Source organism: Phaenicophaeus curvirostris, chromosome 6, assembly GCF_032191515.1.
Source record: "Phaenicophaeus curvirostris isolate KB17595 chromosome 6, BPBGC_Pcur_1.0, whole genome shotgun sequence".
NCBI classification, from domain to species: Eukaryota; Metazoa; Chordata; class Aves; order Cuculiformes; family Cuculidae; genus Phaenicophaeus; species Phaenicophaeus curvirostris.
Window position 1 is genome coordinate 45,991,843 of NC_091397.1, and position 13,930 is coordinate 46,005,772.

The following is a 13,930-nucleotide window of genomic DNA, read 5'->3' on the forward strand; positions in this document are numbered from 1 at the left end:
GGAAATCTTTAACTAGATCAGGTTGCTTAGGGCCCCATCCAACCTGACCTTGGATATTTCCAGCAACCTCTTCCAGTGTTTCACCACCCTCATTGTAATAAAATTTCTTCCTTATCTTATAAATGTGATCATTTAAAATCTTATTATTACACAGATATCTACCTGGTTTATATTACTTGAATTTTTCTTGCTATATTCATTGACATAAACCCACCCTTTTCTTCCTACCTTGTCTTTACTACAACAGCCACTTGCTCAGAAGTAGAGGCAGATTGCTTCGTTTCCTTCCAACCCAAGACTCTCTCAATGACTGGGCCCCTCTGAAAAGTATGGGCTCCTTCCTCTTCCTGCCTTAGTGCTGAATTGCTATGAAACAGAGCAGAAATTTTATTCTCTCCCTACTAATTAAGTACTCAACTTTCTCCACATTCAGACAAACAGTTGCACAATTGTAACATGGTCTTCTAAGATGCCAGATTCTCTCCTTGCAGGCCAAAGACCCACTAGCATATTCTTCCCAAGTCCTCTAAGAAATTACATACTAATTGTGTTTATATCAGCATTTTCTCTTGAGACAACGTCTAACTGAAATTGATTGCTTGTTTTCATTTTTTGTGACAAATCTTGGGAGGGAACATTATGCTTTCTGCCAGACACCAAGACTTGCTGTCTCTTACTATTTCCTCTGTTTAATGAGTGTGTGTCTGTAAAAGGTATGGAGGATGGATTTTCCGTGATTGTACTGAGAAGAAATGTACAAATAATTCTTAGATTTCAAATACCTCCCTATTTTGAAATTAGAAATGTGACTTTCTGTTTCCACCCCTTGGGAATGTTTTCAAAATGAGTTTGTAAAATATTTGAATAAGCTTATTGTGTCCTGGTCTTAATAATTTAGCAGGAATTGCCGACATTTTTCCTGAATGTCTAATTGCCTTTTGAATACTTTAAATTTGATTCTTCTGAGAATGACTCATTTATCTAGAAAATGGCCTTTTGTTCTTCACTTTTATCTGTCTCGCCATTAAAACGATATTAGAGTACCTCCTCCACCTTTCTATGATTGCATTGTTTGCAAATAATGATTTTCATTTTTATACTTTCCAGAACCTTCATGATTCATGTTATTGCCTCCCAGTACTGAAATACATGTAAAGTATTCTGATTAGTACATCTACTGTATGCCATCTTTGAGTTCAATTTCTGCACTACTGGCTTTTGCATTGTCTTAGCAAGGCTCTTCTCTATTCTGGCTTTATTCAATGTAAGCATAATTCTGAATTCTTATTATCTCTGGTGAACATTAATAAAAGAAGGTAAGAGCCATACATACCTTTACGAAAGGATTTGTTATTTTTATATTTGTGTTTGTCCAATGATTTTTTTATACTCTATAGTGTATCTCTGAAGGTCTCCTAGTCAGTATAGTCTTTGGTGCGGTTGCTTTGTTTTCTTTTAATGCATCAGATCTGATATTACTCAAAGATTCTGGGTCACTTTTCATATTTCTTGTCTGTTTTTTTTGATGGGACAGGTACCTTTCTCAGAATAGCTACTGGAAGAAAACAGCTCTCACTACAGTGAAAGTCTTTTATGTTCCTGGTGTTATTTCTTTGTCTCAAATCAACGTATACTTGTTAATTCCATTTTTGCAGACCTGTGTTGCATCTTTCAGTCCCATAAGACTAATCCTGGCCCATTGTCTGCTGTAACCAAGACTGCCTTTTTATAGTTAGTTCCCTACACCTCCTTGTGTCCCTGCATTTCATTTACTCAGGGAAATGGTGAGAGTCTGAAGGACATAAAAGATGTCACGTGTTCCAAGTTCTTCCGATAATGCATCTTATATTTCATTGTGCATTTTTTCAATAGGAGTAGATGTCCTGGTAATATCAATACTGTTGTGATCCCTGACTGATTGTTTCAAGTGACTGCTCATAATATAATATTGCTTAACATAGTGCTGTACTTACTTCCTACCTTGTAGTATTTCTAAAAAAAAAAATCCACTTTCTGACTGTATTATTTCTCATATGGCTGTGATGTACTCTCCTACCTTCTCTGTACTGCTTGACAGAGTTCTTGACCTCAAAGCATCAAATATTTCCACATTCTCATTTTTCTTTTTCACTCAAGCTGAGCTGAATTCTCCTCCTTATCCTATTGTGTGTTTCCAATTCTTGTGACTTTCTAACAATTTCTTAATTGTACATTTTATGGGATGAAGTTGCCAACTTTATGTCAGTTCCATCCGAAAGACTTAAAAGTTATTCCTCGATCTCTTTGCAGCTTATCTTCAAACTCTCTGACTTTGGGAGGAAAGTGCTGACTGTATATGTAGCATCTCCACAGAGCCTAGAAGTTCTTTCACCATGTTACAGTTCCTAAGAAAGAGATTGTTTCTTGTCACTGACAGTAGCAGCTGTTCAGCTTGTCTGTGACTCAAGTACACTACACTTTTTTGGCCAGTGTAACTGGGAATGGAGAAGGAATTAATGTTGTATTGTTGGCTTGAGCTTGACCAGACAGTTATGCTAAGGTAGATGTGACTTCAGATGGGTAGCACAATGTCTAATATCAGTTCTTATTTGGTTTGTGATATGTAAAAGGCTTGTGGACTTCTTTGCCATTTAAAGATGTATTTTGAATTTTTAAATACATTCATTATTAGGTTTAAAAATCAAGTAGGATATGGGAGGTCACACAGTGCGTGTTTTGTTTAACAAGATCTCCTGGTTGGTAGCTGTAAAGAGAGGTTCTAAGGAAAGGATATTTTCATCCCTGGCTTTGTCCAGAGTTTTTTTCCCTTCCAAAGTGCCAAAATATTTCTGTATTAAATTGGTGGACAGGAAAGGACAAAGAGAAAAAAAGAAGGGGGAATCACAGTGTCATGACAAGTCCTACACCATGGTTCAGAGCCTGTGTTAAATTGCTAAACTGTCAAGAATCCACTGTTGGGATGAGTAAGAGATGAATTATACTTCTATTGGCAATTTCACCTCAAAAATTGAGTTACAATGTTGATATTCAAGAGTAGGTAGTGGATATAAAATGCAAGTGAGTACTTTGAGTGAGTGCCTGATTTTCCATAAAAACATCCACTGAATGCATTTGCTTCATCAAAGCCCAAACCCACAGGTTCAGAGATGTACTCCTATGGTTGACAGCTCAGTCAATATCTCTCCTGCTCTGTTTCCTCCTGTCATAACATTGATTTCTGTAAGCTAGAGGAAGTAATCCCTGATGACACTGTGCAACAGTCTTAAGGAAAGTTTGTTTTCCCACTGCCCACTTTTTCAAACACAAATTATGAATGTATTTTATTTACAATCTGCTTACACTCTTCATCTCTTATAGTGCAGTTATGTTTCACATCCTGACCACTGTATCAAGATCAGCTGCTTTTTAAATGCTTTCTTCTTGATTTTACACTTTTATGGGACAACATACTTGATGATTCTTCTGCATTATCTCATCACTGCAAAGCAATAATGTCACTTTGATGTATGCTACTCACACAGCTGCCAAGCTCGCTGATAGATGCATCATGCACCTGTTGCATGGAAGAGAAGACCATACTGTCATGCCATGTAGTGTCACTCCACTGTCAACACCGCTACATTTCATTTTGTGTCCTAACCCCATGATCAACAACATCCGTGGTAGAAACTGCTGCATAGCTATAGTGACTTGATGTTCGTATGAAACTAAGTTTCAACATTTTCTTTCTTCATTGTTCTGACTAAAAAAACCCCAAAAAATCCATCTCTCTGGAATTTCACAGTGCTAGTCTCACTAGAAAGCAGGTAGTTTTCCAGGTAGTCCTTGAAGTTTTTTAACTGTGAGGAATGAGAACCTAAAATTTAATTTTACTTGTGTGGTATTGAAGAAACCATGGTTCTTTAAAGTATTTGCAGTTTGTTTGGTCTTATGTCCAGAGTGGCACTAGCTGTGAATTTCCAGCATAGTATTGGTCTTGTTGATAAATGGGATGAGGTTTTGAAGGAAGGAAGAAAGGAATTGTGTTTATTTATAGCATTGGAGTGAAAATTACTTCGTGGGTGAGCGGCATATCTGTTATAAACAGGCTTCAGTGGAGTTTGTCTTGAGGCAAGGTGTGATACCAGACTGGAAACACAGAGATACCCTTTCCACTCAGCTGACTCTTCTGATCTGTTGAGATGACATTTGTGAGGAAGAGGTGGTGAAGGATTTAGCATCACTGAGTGTGCCAAGTCTTACCCCACACAAAGAATCAACAAGGCTTAAGAGTGTCTGGAACCAGACCAGGAGCAGGGAGGCATTGGTATGCGGGCATGAAGTCTATGTTGTTTCAAGAGATATAGCTGGTTCAAATTTCAGACTCTGTAATTCCTCTAAGCACTGTTTCTGATCAAAATCAGATTAGTTGTCATCTTTTCTATTTAAATTATATATAGATATGAATAACTCGTCAATTATGTACTATATTGTTGTTGAATAAGCTCACTAAGTAAAAAGAAATAAAACTCAATACTTCAAAAACCAGCCCTCTACCCACAACTAGACTGCTTTGGTTGATGGCAAAAGGACTTCATCTGCTCTTTGTTTCTGGAGAGCCATAAAGGACATTGTGGCCTTTTCTAGCATGAGAGGCTAAAACTTTATTTTTCACTTGTGTTTCTCTTTGTAAACTGCTGTGAAATATAATGAAATAAACAAGTGAACCCAAAAGTCTGTATATGTCAATAAGCAGCCATTAAATGTTGTTCCTTCTAAACATAGCATTAATAGTCCCTCTTTGAAAAAGTCACAGACATACAAAACTCCATGAAAAAAAGAAGGCAAAAAGCTTCAGTGCCTTAACAGGCGACAGTGTTGTCACATGTCACTATTACTTTGTCCAGCAAATGAATTTTTGAATTTAAGGAAAAATCAGGGAATTTCCATATCAAATAAAAGGAAAAAGTAATCTAGATATTGCACAGTGCAAAATAGAACCTGAGTTTGATGTCAGCCTTTGCATAAACAGCTAACTTTGTATTTTGGAAACAGCAACATCTTCAGTACAACTGATAAGCAAGAAACATGTTGAATGCCAGCAAGATTTTGGGCCAGGGCATTGATGAGCCTATGAATTGATAGTTTATCAAGTATATCATATACTTATAACTGTATTCTCAAAGAACTACAGGAAAAAAATGGAGTTGATATTATTAGAAGTTTAGTATTATCTTCCATTTATTTTCATATTATATTTTCCCTATTTACAAACAAAAACTTTTCTCCCCTTCTTGCCCAGCTGAAAAATTCTGACTAAGTTCTGCAAGTCAAGACAGTACTTCACATCTTTATCAGCAAACTGCATTTGGAACATTAATAGTGTTCATAGGAGTTCACAAGGCAGTTCAAAGATACCCTGATTACACAGCAAATTTGCTACCATAATAACCTTTTAAACCCTAGAAGAGGACAAATTACGTAAGTCCCTTGGTAGGAAAAACAGGGAGCGTGGGTAGATTTAATTTCACCTAACATTAGCCATCCAAAGTTAGATGTCTCAATTAAACTGGCTGCTTAGCCTCTCTCTCTGGTGAGGGGATGGAGAGAGGCAGGTACTTCCAGAGAGTAATTCATCCCATCTTAAGATACTTTTTCAAGCTAATGGGATGGATTGCCATGACTACCAGAAGGCTTTATAAGTTTATTTGGCTGTAGAACAGGTTACAAACTTTGACTTTGTTATCAGAATATATACTCTTTTTTTGCTTTTAGAAATATTGTAACAACACTTGTAACTCTGTGCTCTCCTTTTCTTTTCTGATTTTGAAGTGTGCTCTTACACTGAAGCTCTCCTTGACTGAATGAGAAATTATTTCTGGACTGTAAATGATCTTGGCTTGTATTGTATACAGTCATTAACAGAGTTAGCCCAACAATGACATAGTAACATATCTTTTCATGGACTGTCCTGTTGAGCTATACTCAGATGTGCATGTACTGGCCTAAAAGTTTTTTCTGGCTTCATGCTATGCTATCTACTGTGCTTAGGCGTTTTCCTGCAAACTGCATATAAAGCAGCAGCTTTGCCCATACACTGGACCATTTGCTTGCTCTTCTTTTATCTGCACTACTTTATTGCTATGAAAACTACTTCTGCGCTGACTGGGATTGGGAGGCAGCCTGATATTGCATCAACATACCTCATATTCAGGCTTATGTCCAGGCTTGGGTCTAGTTGTGTCCTTGAAGCATACATTGCACCTGAGCCTACATCAGATTTTCTTGTTTCCTACCAGATGTTGTCTGGGCAGCAGTGCACAGCCCACCAGCTTTCCTCCCTCTCTCGCTTTTTTTTTTTCTCCATAACTTCTGTCTCAGATATCAAAACCTACACATCCAGTTGGCAGTTTTGCCTTCAAAAGTACAGTCCGGTGTGAAAATTGTTTTATCTTTCTTAAGTTTTCAGTAGAAGTTCATTGGTCTTTTAAAGTGCCTGGTGGTCACCTGCAGCTGTGAGAGTTTAACCTCTCTTCACAGGTGGGAGAATAAGGAGGAGGGGCAAGGACATAAGGAACAGCTTGAGAAAGGAGATAATTAGACCAGTCAGTCCTAATTAGTTTTTAATAGTTGGGGAGGGGGTTTTGTACCTACGTGTGGCTGAGAAACAGCTTAAAGGGTGCAGAAACGAGCTGAGATTCAAAATTAGCTGCGTGGAGGCTTGCTGGAGGCTTTTGGTGAGCTGCTTGGTTTGTGTGTTTTAAACAATGCTGTCAAGGAGCTCTACAAGACCATAGAGGGAGTTTATGTCAAGGGCTTGTCCTAGTTGTGCCAGAGGGAGAGTGCTTAAATGTTCTGTGTATGTACTCCTTCTTTCTCAAAGGAAGAGCGATGAGGAAGGTGATTTTAATTGAAGAAAGAGATGTGGATTAAGAGACTAAATGTAGTCTGTGTTCTCTGTGGTGAAATAAATAGTGAGAATGCAGCAACTTGAGGTCTCCTTTGTGTTGCAACCTGCATGCAAAAGCTATTTATCTAGCAGAGAGAATGTTCTTAGCTTGTGATCTTGGCTGCTAGGAATGAAGGGTTATATTCCTAGAGGTAGGTGGTTGTTCAGTGAAATGGGAGTAAGAGTGTGTGTGTTTGTGTTTGGAATTTGTTCATGGATGTTTTTTTTTAATTCACCTGACTCAAATACTTCAACTGCTTGGGAGAACAGGGGATGTGGTCTACCCTTGAAATTTTTTGTTGGCCCTTATAACATGGAGAGAAGCTCAGATGGAAATATTTTCTAGATCTTTCAGAATCTGCTCCAAATGATCTGATATAGAAGCTCCTGTGTGTAAGCAGTATAAGCCTTTGCTTTATAAACTAATATTTTGATTGGTTTGGAATGTACAAGTGATCCTTCTCATTGATCTATGAATGGAGAGCTAAAAAAAAAAAAAGCCTGGGAATATAGGGGAAATAAATGCTGATCTTATACCTGTCCTACTACTGTTTCTACAGTTTATATTTTTAAAGTGCCTACCTCTTAATCAAATTTGAAGATGGAGGTCAGCTTCTAAATACTTCTGAGGCTCTGATTCGTTCTCGTTTGTAAAATCACACACAAAAACGCCTTCTGTCTTTGGAGGTATTCATCTACTGGCTGCCTGGCATGGAAAGGGTCCTCTAATTTCTCTGCAATATTGCAGCACTGTTTCTCTGCAGCATATCTTTCTTTGGGATGTCCTTGAAACTGAGGTGGAAGACTTCAAAAGAGTGATTGCTGTAGAGGAAATGTACCTCCTAGAAGTAACAGGTGTTTAAGGAAGTAATGAAACCAAAGATTGCTATTCATGTGTTTAGATGGGAGTAATATGCAGTTTTTATTAAAATATACTAAAGGCAGACATACCTTTTATCTATATAAATTAATTAAGAAAGGTGTGTGGAGCTTGTGGGAAGGCATCTTGCTGGAAGACAACTTGCAGGTGCTCCCAGAAAATCTCAAGCTATCCTGTTATTCAACTTGTTATTCATAGATTGATCAGTCTTTCTTCCAAAGAAGGTAAAGATAATTTTGGCTTTATGAGACCTTATGAAAACTAACTTTGTATGCAATTTGTCTCTTCTGAAGCTTCTAGTAAAAGAAAGCGTTATTCTCTCACGTGGCATATTTGTGTATTAAAAAATGTCTACCATCGTAGGGATAGACAGTAGAAGCTACGTGCATGATACAGTAATGTTAATAATTAAATTTGTAGAATAACTGCTTTTCGATGGACTAACACAAAAGCACAATTACAGCAGTGGCTGTTTCTTATTAGTGGAATGACATGCCAGCTTTAGAACATGTAATGATGTAAAAGCCCTAGTGGTTATAATTGGCATAGAAACGTACTATATCCTTGGGTGTTAAAAGCCATAAGTTATTTATTTTCATACTTACAAAGAGTATAGTACATTGTGGTATAAATATCACATGGATTGTCTTGCTCGCACTTTTTTTTAGAATAATTTATGTCCATATGGTTCAAATATGAATCTGTCCCCTTATTAGCATCCTGCTGGTGACATAATGTACTGATAAATTAGCATCTCATGTCTGGAAAGCCTGTTTGAATTCAGATCTCATGAGTAGGTAACTCAAATCTGCCTGATCTTCCTGATACAAAACACCTTGTTGTCACAAGGTTTCTGTAGTACCTGAGCTGTCATAATACAGTAGTGATATACTTGTAAGGTATTTGGCTATTGACTGTGGTGGGAGGTGTTCAAGGCTTTTTTGGAAGCACAGAATTCGCATAGTGAGGGATATATTTGGAGGAGCTCTGTGTTATGCTAGGCTCTAGGCTAAAATAAGAATAAATAGGGTAGAAGTTTATGGTAAAAAATAAGTTTGAAACTGAGGATAATGTGTATTCAAACACATGGTGATGTTCTTCTAGACACCATATTGCATTGATTCTTGTGCAGTATCAAAGGCAATTTGATTATGAGGTCCGTATGCGATACATGTGATATGGGTATGAAAGTCCATATTATGTTTTTATTTTTCTTAGTGCTTCAGGAAAATAAATGTAGGGAATTGAGTGAAAGAAACATAGGGATAAATCATAAAGACTGTGCTCTTTCTTCAAAAAGAAATTGGTAAATAGCTTCTGTACTTTATTACTTAGCAAAAAATAAAATGAATGTTTTCAGAATAAAGTGAAATGATTCTGAAATACCAATTTTGCTTTATTTTCTATGAGCTGTGGACAGCTTCTATAAAACTAATATGAAGTATGGAATGCAACATCCCTATGAGTTGGGGAAAAAAATACAGATAAAACTTCTAAGAACAGGCAAAGAAATGCCTTTAATGATGTCTTCCTGGAATAAATGTGAGTTTAGAGCATGTTTGATTAATCTGAGTGAATTGCCTGGCTGAAGAGTAGTGCTTTGCAGCCCCAGTTTAGATTTTAGGGCTCAGCATTGAAATTTGAAGTCTCGGGGACATGAACAAGTTGAGGTGAAAATTGAGGCTCTGTGGTGCAGGCTGAACAAAACATTGATAGCAAATCTGGGTAACTTTCATCTCTGATTTATCTCTGATTTTAATGCTGCTGTATTGTATTTACGGCTTCTTGAGGTTTTTGCTTAGCATTTTTTTTTTTTTTTTTACTATGGGAGTTTACATGGATGAGATTAGTGAAGCTGACTGTATGGCGAGATGTTGGTGAATATTTGACATGTCTGTGTTTTATTTTGCAGAGAACTACGGTCAACAAGACTTCTGGTGCTCCTTCCTACAGCAGATGGTCCAGTTCACAGCCCCATCAGGTAATATACCCTTGTCAAAAAGGATATGAATCTTGGGTTGACATCTGCTTCCTTTTATAATGAATCTGTTAGGGGATCCGTGAGTGTTATCTACCTGCATTAGCCCAACTAGGTCATGCTGATCTTGGAGGCTCTTGCAGGATGTCCCATGGCAGGCTCTAAGATGCAGGTGCTGTTCATGGAGGGTACAGCTCAGACTCTTCTAACGCAGTGGTCCCTCTCTGTGGGTGGTTCAGGATGGTTATCATGGCTTCATCACCTTATCTTTTGCATCTTGTCATTTAAGCTAGAAATGTGTTTGATGCTCTTTGGCAATGCATGAATTCATGTCCTCCCATGCTGCTCTTCCCTCTTCCAAATATTTTCTGCACTACTTGAAAGTGACTTGTAGAGTTACAATGGCCAAAACTTTCAGGAAAATTTTTTATGAACACTGACTGAAATGGGAAAGCTATTCAGTGATAGCCTGGAAGCAATATTATTAAAGGCTTTTTAATAATAATATGAATATTATCCAGGGTTTCTGTTACTTTATCAAAACAAAAGAACTTTTTTGACTACAGTCAATGACATGGCTTGCTTTGTAATCAAAGAAAAATGTATTTTGACCATGGCAACTTCCTCTTTAGAAACTCAAGTGTTTGTTCAGTGTTGATTATGTTAACATTTCTTCTCCCCAAACTTCTACTTTTGCCCTTCTCCAACCTCTTTCTACCTTCAAGTCCTTTAAAAAATCAAACAAAACCACACACAACCTAACCAACCCAAAACAAACCCCATAGATTTTGTCTTTTTATGAAGGACGTATATCTACTAAGAGAGGAATATTTGCTCTCAAATTAAAGCCAAAGAAACTATGAATTTAATTTGTATTCAGGTTAGGATGGGAAAGAAGGGGGCTAAATGATTCATGGGCTGAGAGCTGACTATTTCACTGCCCTACCGGTCTTAATAGTTCTGCTTTCACGAAGTACTGTAAGAGTCTCGTGCCTCCTGTCCATATAAAAGTATGGGGTTTTTTTCTTGCTGAAGTTTCCATGTTTTCTTATTCTTTCACTTTTTGGACATTGAATTTTCACTGTTGTGGGGTAAAAATTAATAGGCAGAAGGTTAATTCTTTTCAGTGGTTATTGCTGGCCCAATCCTAGAGAATCACGTGATAAGCAGGAAAAAGTTCATGGAATACCACTAATATGTACAAGACTAAAGCAGCAATGACTGTTCCTCTCTTGCAGCATGTCTGCATGTTAATGGGAGGCGCGTTCCTAAGTCAGGAGGAGATCATCTTAACACATTGTATAAATGCACTTTACATACTCTATTTCCTTTCCAAGGAGGGAGGGGAAGAGAAGTACCTAAAGATTTGTTCAGTGTGTCGCAACCCTGCCAAATTGCTAGCAGGGTTGAAGGACTAACTACCAGGAATGTTGTTTAAAAGTATGTCTAGACCATCCAGCATCTGCAGGGGAAAAATGATACTGTATGCCTGTGGTAATTTCCCTCCACCTGTGTTGTACCCCACACATTTTAATCTCACCTTCCTTTGTCATTTACACTCTAATCTTTTCTTTTTCAACCTTGTTTATTGTAAGCTGTTGTCTTCTGTGTTTTGGACTTAATAAGCTTGTAAACTTGCCTGATGGATATTACAAATACCAGTACCAACTGTGAGGATGTATAGCCACGCCGTGGTTCAGTTTGGGAGATCTGGATACTGCTGTGTGCTCTCATGAGCTGAGAGTGGCAAAATATTTGTATTGGATCAGAGATTTGTATTCAGCCTTGCAACTTGCCAGCATCTATATATAGTTTATTTAAACTTTTTTTTTTTCTGTGATGGCTTTCCAGGAAAGAAAAAGATTAAAGTTCAAATTCATATTGTCTGCATTTTCTTTAGTCTCGTGCAGTGAACCCAGTGAAGGCTTTTCCGCGTACATCTTACAAGAATCCACATGGAAACCTAATAGAACTACATGGCTAAGACCTTTGATGCATCTAAGAAATGTTAGAAGTGAAATTGATTCCCTCTTTCCCTCCCCCAAGTTTTCTCTTTTCATTTCCTCTATCTGTGTGACGTTTGAAGGTCCATTGGGTGAGAGATTTGAAAGAGTTCTGCAGATGGGATCAATGAGTCACTGAAAATAACAATTTTTTTGCTGACTTATTTTGCTTTGTGCTACCTAGACATGCTTGTATCTTGTATTGGATAAGCTGAAGCATGTTTATCTCAAATATGCTTTCTGGGGAAGATTTTTAATAAGTTCTTATTTAACTCATCGCTCTCATGGACATGTGGAATTAGTGTGCTTGAGGTTTCTTTTATGTGAAGCTGTTCAGAGAATGTGTGTTTGGTTTGTTTTTGGTGGTTTTTTTGGGTTTTTTTTTGTTTTTTTTTTCCTGCCTCTTGAGCCTGGGAAAGTGTCTTGTTGCAGGGGAGGCATCTTTAAAACTTGATTAAGAGGTTCCTTCTGAGTGCTCTGGGAAAGAGGCATTACTACCTGCTTCAAGCTAGCTTTTTTCAAGCACTCCACTTTCTCAGTGTCAGAATAAGAAGCCAGTAGTCTAAAAGTCTGATCTTCTTTGAAGCCAAACAATTAATCTATTTAATTAAAGGACTGAGAGGTGGGCAGTGAAGCCAAACCAAATCTCAGCTTCTGAACTGGTATCCATGGAGCCGTGTTGGACCTTACTGCCTTCGCTAAACCGGCTTGAGGGGTGGAATCAAGGGGAAGATACAAACTGACGTTAATGAGCTGAAATTGCCGATGCTGCCATTCTTGGCTAGTTGCATCACTTGATGTTTGAATAAGTCTTCCACAAGTTTGTGACAAGCTCTGAAGTGAACGTAGTCCTTCTGTGGTACTCTGGAGACTGTGTGCTTCTTGAAGTGCGACTGGCTCTTGTGGCTGATGAAAATGAAGAAGGAAGTGGCACTTCATCAGGCATGATGATGTAGCTGATTTCTAATGTGATGCAGCTTTTGCTGTGTGGGATGGCAGCTAGGCCAGAGTGTCTTACAGTGATGGCAGATCCCTGTGTGGGACAGTGTCTCTCGTATTAGGAACCATAGGTACACAGGCAGGGTGGGACACAAGCCACTCGGCATTGCAGCTCAGCTGTCCCTAGAAGCAGTTTTAACAGTAACAATTCACTCATTACTTGTAATGACTTGAACTAAAGTACTAAGAACTATTGGGGTGGTGTAGCCAATGTAGATGTGAAAATGAATCAAAAATTTTTTTATCCTTAGGAAAGCAGAAGAAAATCAGTATTTCAGATGCCAGTTTATGGTTGAGGCATTGAAAGAAACCATAGATGAATTGTCTGAAAAGAAAGAATGGGACAACAACCCTCCTTACTTGCTTATTTAGGTGCCTACTGTTCATGAGAGACAAAAAGTGGCTAGCACTCAAACATTGCACAATTAATTTGCTTTATAAAAGCAGAAGACAGTGACACCTTGCCTCTGAATGACTGAGAGACAGGCTGTCTCTTCTTAGTCATGGGAACATTAGGGAGCTGGTCAAGTCAGACCCCTCATTTGGTCTCCACTGTCAGCCAGAATCTTTGTGACAGTATTCCAGGTCTCTTGCACAAGAATTGTTAACAGCAGTATCTTTAGAGATGCTTAGATTTTATTAATTTTTAGAAATATATGAATGTATCTTTAGTATTTGGTGCTAAACGAACCTACAGAATAATTGATGTCTTAAATGTCATAAAAAATAATATAGAATGCTTCAGAGTTTTCCCATTCTACGTACCTGTTAGCGAGATGTTAGCATACGAGTTAATGAAGTAAAGATTCAAAAAGTGAAACTGTCCAATGGACAGTTGGACAGGAGGACTCTCAGATGAACTTCTCTAATATTCCTCTGTCTTGGTCCACTGCTGCTGGCTTTCTGGTGTTGGCAGCACAAGCTTCTTGCTTTCTTGCAGGTAGTCAAAGCTTTGTCCATTGCTGAACTTTGGCATCAGTGCTTTAATTAAGGTCAGAATGTGTTTTTTCTTTAATGTCCTGCTCTTTAAACAAAGATAAGTACTATATTTTACTACCCAGTGGTTAGTAGTCTTGGAGAAATCCAAATAGGCAGTGGATATGGATAAATAATCGCTGTAGGATCTAAATTTTAAATAGGCT

General features: G+C 37.9%; 1 protein-coding gene across 1 annotated transcript in view; it reads left to right on the forward strand.

Annotated features, from left to right (window-relative positions):
- Window positions 1–9,727: 9,727 nt before the first annotated feature.
- Window positions 9,728–13,930, forward strand: part of RBMS3 (RNA binding motif single stranded interacting protein 3) — a 614,750-nt gene continuing 610,547 nt past the window's right edge. The window contains exon 1 of the mRNA XM_069860070.1: window positions 9,728–9,789. The gene's annotated coding sequence lies outside the window, so the exon portion shown is untranslated. The remainder of the gene's footprint in view (window positions 9,790–13,930) is intronic.